General features: G+C 29.6%; 1 long non-coding RNA gene across 8 annotated transcripts; it reads left to right on the forward strand.

Moving 5' to 3' along the window:
* The first annotated feature begins 214 nt into the window (after positions 1–214).
* On the forward strand, positions 215–5,218 carry LOC146931381 (uncharacterized). 8 transcript variants are annotated; one of them, XR_015006680.1, is made up of 12 exons: positions 215–823; positions 919–985; positions 1,331–1,421; positions 1,556–1,589; positions 1,738–1,797; positions 2,181–2,218; positions 2,360–2,443; positions 2,868–2,916; positions 4,325–4,380; positions 4,583–4,714; positions 4,795–4,872; positions 4,964–5,218. It is a non-coding gene; the product is annotated as an uncharacterized LOC146931381 (long non-coding RNA). The 8 variants fall into 8 exon arrangements; XR_015006678.1 differs by having other exon boundaries at positions 1,389–1,421; XR_015006681.1 differs by lacking the exon at positions 2,181–2,218 and adding an exon at positions 4,033–4,078 and having other exon boundaries at positions 1,389–1,421.
* Positions 5,219–6,804: the final 1,586 nt, after the last annotated feature.

Consider the following 6,804-nt stretch of genomic DNA (forward strand, 5'->3'; position numbering starts at 1 on the left):
TATAAGAAGAATAATATTACATGTTAAAAAAAAATAATGACATATTCTCCCAAAAAAATAAAAATGGGTTACATCAAAGCATCAATACACAAGAATCACAACTAAGAGGCGAAAATAAACAACTGCCATTTATTCGTTTGATTCAACAAAAACATATTTAACATAATAAATATAACACCACCTGTATATTTAAACTTCTATATTTCAGACATATACACATCTTAATAATATACAAATGTGAAGCAACAAATAGCAAAAATTTTTGCATCAATCCAATGTGTCACATTCTCAATCCACTACATGTCACATCATCATTAAAAAATAATTTTACTTTTGCCATTTTAAGCATTTACACAATACAAACAATAAAATATCATTATTACACATTTTCCCTCTCCAATTTAAAATTCAAATTTCAAAATTTTTCAAATCATTCTTTCCCTCCTACTTTTTCTCTTATCCCAACAAACATTAGTTTCTATATCCTTTATCTCTCATCCACTCTAAACTTCTTTCCTTTTTTTCCTCACTTTCTATCTCACACACAAACTCAACATAACTTTCTCTTTCTTCCTCACACTCACTCACGTTTCTCTCACCCTCCCTCCATGAAACCCTTTTCCCTCTACCATCTTTCTTCATTTCCGGTCAACTCCGGCCGCCTCACAAAAAAATAAAACCACCATCATCTTCCTCTCCTCATCCTTTACAAAACCCACTCATTTATTCCTTGATCGGAACAACAGCACCGTCGACCACCGTACCGGAATTCGCCGCGGCCGTGCCGGGAAAGAATGACGAAGCAATATAACAGGCGGCGGAAGTAAGAGTTCCAAATCCTTTTTTCGTTTTTTCTATTCCTGTTCTAATGTTATGTTAAGATAACTACTCTCACTCTCTGGTTTGTTTTTGGTACAGTTCGAAAACGAGACATCAAATAGATAGTTCTTTCTCTGCCTGCCTTCAACAGAACTGGGTCTATAAGGTACCACGTACACTCCTGCATTATTCTCTGGATTTTCATTTATGATTTTAGATGTTCTATTAATTTCGCAACTATCAATTTTTTATTTGGATTTTAATCGATAGTTATTCTTCTTCCTTTTTCGCATTTAGTTTATGATGTTTTGAGTTAATTTGTTTGTGTACAGCTTCTTTCAAGAAGAAATCAAAGAAGAAGAATAAGCAAGTTGATATTTGAATTTCAAAACCTTAACCTGTTTTTTTATCAGATCCGAAAATACCCATCTCTGTGATGAAATTTGTTTTCATTTTTTATTTAATTATCATATTATTCATCTCTGAGTATTGATATTGTTTGGTTTTGCAGTTTGAATTTTGAATATGTTGCTAACTGATGTATGATATTGTTTCCCATAAATTTACAGAATGAGACAGCAATGCACACTTCCATGACAGAGGTAATGATTCATCCATTTTTATTTTCAGATTTCATTAGATCCATTATGTTTTGAAATTTGACAAAAAAAAATTATAAGTTAAATTCTATTTATCTGGAAAACTACTCACATCATGTTTTTATTTGCATGTGTAGTCAAAAATTGCTACTGATGAAATTGAAGAAATAGGTATGACATGTAACAATGCCAGATTTAGTTTTCTATTGGAACTGCAAAATTTTAATTGATTATTGTTTTTGTTTTTTAAATTACAATGAGTTTTTATCTACCTATTTTAATTTGATTGATTGAACTATTTGTTTTTTTGGTTTATTAGGAGAGAAAGATGATGAAGATGGTTTTGACAAAAATGATTTCAAGTCAATGATGAAATGAGGTAGGTTGTTCTCTAATTTGTTTTATAGGTTTTATGAAAATAGATATATTGATGACCATATGAATTAGCTTTATTGAAATGGAAACAATTCTTTGTGACTTTGTCATCATGTATGCTTATGCTACTATGTTTTGTTACATGATAATTGGGACTGATTTGGGGTTTGGGTTACATAGGATTGAGTTTATAATAGGGACTGATTTGGGGTTTTGGATTATATATGAGAAAGTTGATCATAACCTTAATTTGATTCTCATAACCTTAATTTGATGTCTCTTAATGATATATTTTGCTGTCATATTGTGTATATGACCTAAAAATTTCCCTATCCATTTGGTTCTTATGCTTTGTGAATCAACCCCTTTCTAAGAATCATTTTCCAGGACAACAATAATCTGCATGAGGATTTCATGCTATTAAGGTAACTTTTATGATTTTTTTGGAGTAATAAAACTAAATGCTACTATAGTTTTGTTGGTTGTTGTTTTGGTAGAAATTATAGTAGTGGTGACATTTTCTGGATGCACTGATAATGAATTGTAATTGCTTGCTTAATGAGCAGGCAAATTTCTTGATTGAGGTGAATAAGGCCAAAAGACAGAAGCTGGATTTCAAGGTTTGTTTTAGGAGAGCTTTAGTTTGATTGGTAAGGCCAAGAGAATTAAGAACTCAAATTTACATTGTTAGATTTTATCTTTATGTTTGTATGAATTTGTAGAGAAAATATAAGTTAAATATGTCCAACTTCTTCATGAATTTGGCCACATGTTTCTGTTTCTTTTGTTCATGTTATTCAAATTGGTGTGGTCTATTCTTTTGTCCAACTTCTGTTTCTTTTTGTTTATGACTTTTGTTAAAGAAATGGTTTTTGTTTGAGTTATTGTGATCTAATGAAGTCAAAAATTTTAATTTTATTGAATTTGTTTTATTTTTACATTGTTCTGAATTTGATTTTTTTTTTTTGTGAAATTGAGCACTCAAGGTGTTTGAGAATACGTCTAAATAAGAAAATGAATGATATTGTTAGTTTTAGTATTGATATAAAACAATTTGTGTTTTGATTTTTGCAGAAGACAAATGTGGATGTAATTTCAGAATCTCACATCTCAACAGTTTCAGGTTTCACTCTGTCCTGTTATATCTCTTATGAATATTTGATATATTTGAATGGCTGGTTTTTTTTATTCGTAAGGTTCCAGGTTTCACTATCTGTATTGGGTTGAAATTTTTAAGAGTATGTCAGAAGCCAACATCCTTTTTAAGTGTTTATTTGATTTTGTTGAAGTCTTGAATTATTTAAACAAACAATTCTGGGTGTTTTGTCAATTTAGAACTATATAAAAAAGGATTGCTTCTGTTTTCCTTTTAGTTTTTACTTTTGAGGAGGAGAAAGAATTTGGTATGCTATTTCTTGAGATGGTTAAAAGGTTTCTTTTGTTGGTATAAGCCATAAGATCAAAGTGTTTTTGCAAAACTGATTTAATAGTGAGTCTTATAATTATATATCTTTCCTGTTCTCTATATCAAAGACTGAATACTAAAAAGAAAAATTGAAGTAGTCTTTTAGCTTCATTTTAGGGAGTAGGGATGAATATGAAGTAGCAATTAGTTCTGAAATCTCAATATTAATAGGAAGAGAAAAAAATATTGAAAGGGAGTGAACTTAAAAAAACAGTGTGTTTTTGTTTGGAACTCAATATTAATAGGAAGACAAGAAAAATATTGAATATGGCCATTTTAATGTGTTTTTGTTTTGATTAGCTCATGCCACTATTATTGATTAGAGTGAACTTAAAAGATTTGTTTGTTTGTTTGATGAATTTACCATAAAGAATATCTTCTAATCAAGTGTAGTGTAGTTACTGATTACTAATTATTCATAATTGAAGTGTGGTAATTGATGAAAATAGAACTAACTGAATGATAAGATACAAGATGGACTTATTATGAATATATTTTCTTATAATTCTTTTTAATAGTTTAAAAAGAACTTGCAATCATATTTGACATTGTGTTATACGATATAGTTTCTTTTGATCTGCACATTTTATGCCACGAACACTTAAGTTGTTAATTTCAAATCAGTTGTATTAGAAGAAGCTAGCTTTTGTTGCTAAATCATGAGAAATTAGAACTTTTAAAGTCAACCAACACACAATACATGCCAAAACAATACTGACAAACTTTTGTAGAATGCCACCAGTTTCAATGAATTTTTTCATCATTTTTCTGCAGATTAAATCAGGATAGGGACATAACTCACTTCATCTAGACTGCATTGGTTAGATGATTTGAATTTTGAAACTCAAAATTTACCCCTTTTGCTTTTCTAAGAAATTATCATATAGAATATCTCATAAAACTTTAGGTATTGATTATCATATAGAAATATCATATAGAAATTTTCCATCGTGTTCCAACGGTAAACGTTTCTCTCCCTCAATTTTTTCTTCTGTCACGTTTTGCTCTCTGTTAATCAATACCTTTATGTTTTCTTTGTTTTTTATATATTGGTGTTCTTATACAGGTAGACAAACCTAGCGACGGGAATGAATGAGGAAGCTATCCCAACATGCGGCGGAGGTAAAAATTCCAAATCCATTTTTTCGTTTTTTGATTCTTGATCCATGTTCGTGTTCAATTTATAGAACCATTCTTTGTTGTTGTCAAAAGCTGCTCTGTATATGTTCATTATTAAAACTTGCTATGTATATGTTCAGGTGCTTAATAGTGGAAACTGTTTGAAGGTTTTAAATAACATTGAAATTGTTTTTGTCCAAAACAGGTTAGTTGTGAGATTGTTGATGCATTTTATATTGGTTGTGATGCGTAAGCTTTAGCCAACTAATTTTGTGACAGGAAAGCAATGACATTGGTTTCTCACCAACTTTTGCCCAACTAATTATGCTTCAAGGATGTAGGTTCACCATCTCTTTGACACTTTGGTTTATTAGATATGTGTGAGACACTCGGTGATTTCTTTTTCTTTCTCTGTAGCATATCTAGAGCTTAAATCCTGTGAATCAGGAAGGCCTGCTTGGATCAGGTTTGCAATGTTATTCTTCAGATTCTGAGGTAATTTTAGTTTCATATGTTGAGGACTATATGCATTGATTTTGAAGACCTATTATTGAGGATCACTTATTCGTTCTACTATAATTTTCAGGTTGTTGGCAGGAGCATTCAATTTGGAAGGAGCTGAAAGGAGCATTAATATTGGGGTTTAAGTATGTTAGTCTAAGATTTTTGTCAAATTCTGAAATTTCATGTTCTGATTTTTACCAAGTGACAAAAAATGTCTTTGTTGAATTGTATGACTTTAATTTCATGTTCCATGTTCTCAACAGAAATTGAACCGTCACAAAGATATTTTGGATGAGTACATTTTTTTTATCACATTCAAAGTTTTTTTTTTTGTTGAGGGGCAGTTACCCGCAAATTTATTTTCAATAAAATTGATGCATATGGCTATGTCATAATCAAACCAAACATCAATTGAAGTGTTTTGTTTATTTATTTAACTATTATTATTAAGTGATTCATTACACTGTTAATTTCTACTTTTTGTTTTGCTCATTTTTCACATTGTACTTATTGGCATTATATAATAACTGTAATACAAAGGGTAAATGAAAAGTTTTTTTTTTTGAAGCAAGGTAAATGAAAGGTTATTGTATATGAAATCACTGTGCAATCACAATTACAAATGTTCAGACTGCTACATACACACAATTTGAAAATTTAAAATTTTTCACTACTTTCTTTTTAATGAAATTGGACCATATTTCAAAAACTAACCGATAACAATTTAAAATTGTTCCAATAATCTACAATGCATTTTATAAGAATTAGTCAAACACATTATTATTCTTTAAACACGGGGATATATAGATAATCTACAATACATTCTATAAGAATTAGTCAAACATTATTATTCTTTAAACACGGGGATATATAGATAATCTACAATACATTCTATAAGAATTAGTCAAACACATCTTTAAACACGGGATATAGGTATTTGATTTAAGACTAAAGTTTTATAAGACAAAGCAATATTTTGCTCCTACTCCTTATTTTTTAGTCCATTAATCCAAAAAGATAGTAGTTGTAAACATGCCTTTAGTTCAAAATTCAATTAAATTACATGACAAACTTCACCCACAATTCGAACTCAAAATTCAAATATTTACACTTTCAATCTCTCACTCTTTCTTTCTTCTTCTTCTCTCTCTGTATGTGACACAAATCATATCGAATATTCTCTAAACATATTCAATGCTAACCTAAAACAAATCAATATTTCCTATACATGGGGGGCTATAAGTATTTGATGGTAGTTCGAAATTTTATATTTCTCTAAATATGGGAGGCTATAAGTATGTGATTTAAGTCCAAAATTTCATATTCTTCAAACATGGGGCTATAGGTATTTAGTTTATGTTACTATTTATCCAATATACATTAATCACACGCAAAAACCTTTGTTTTATTTTGTAGATTACTTTCGAGCTATCAAACGATGATGCATCTATCTTCAAGAAGGATTTTTTTTTTGATTAATTGCTCTTCCAAGTTTCGACTACTTTTTTGTGTCACTTATAATGTATGTAGTCATTAATCATTATTGGTCAGGGTTATGTAATTGCTTTAAATTAAATTGAACTATATGTCAAATGATGACATCTTTTATTTTGATGATGACAACATAATCTGATTTGTCTAACGAGTGCATTATATGTTTTTATTTTGGTGGTACGTTCAGAGTAATAATTTGTTAATGCCATAAAAAATCTTTGTTCGCCCGTGCGTTGCACGGGTGGAAATACTAGTCCATCTGTAAATTTAAACTTCTATATTTAACATAATAAATATTTAAACTTCTATAACACCACCTGTATATTTAAACTTCTATATTTAACATAATAAATATAACACCACCTGTATATTTAAACTTCTATATTTCAGACATATACACATCCATCTCATTCTTGTTTGCAACCCTTA

Source organism: Medicago sativa, chromosome 4 (assembly GCF_051527215.1).
Source record: "Medicago sativa cultivar Bolivia chromosome 4, Bolivia_mono, whole genome shotgun sequence".
NCBI classification, from domain to species: domain Eukaryota; kingdom Viridiplantae; phylum Streptophyta; class Magnoliopsida; order Fabales; family Fabaceae; genus Medicago; species Medicago sativa.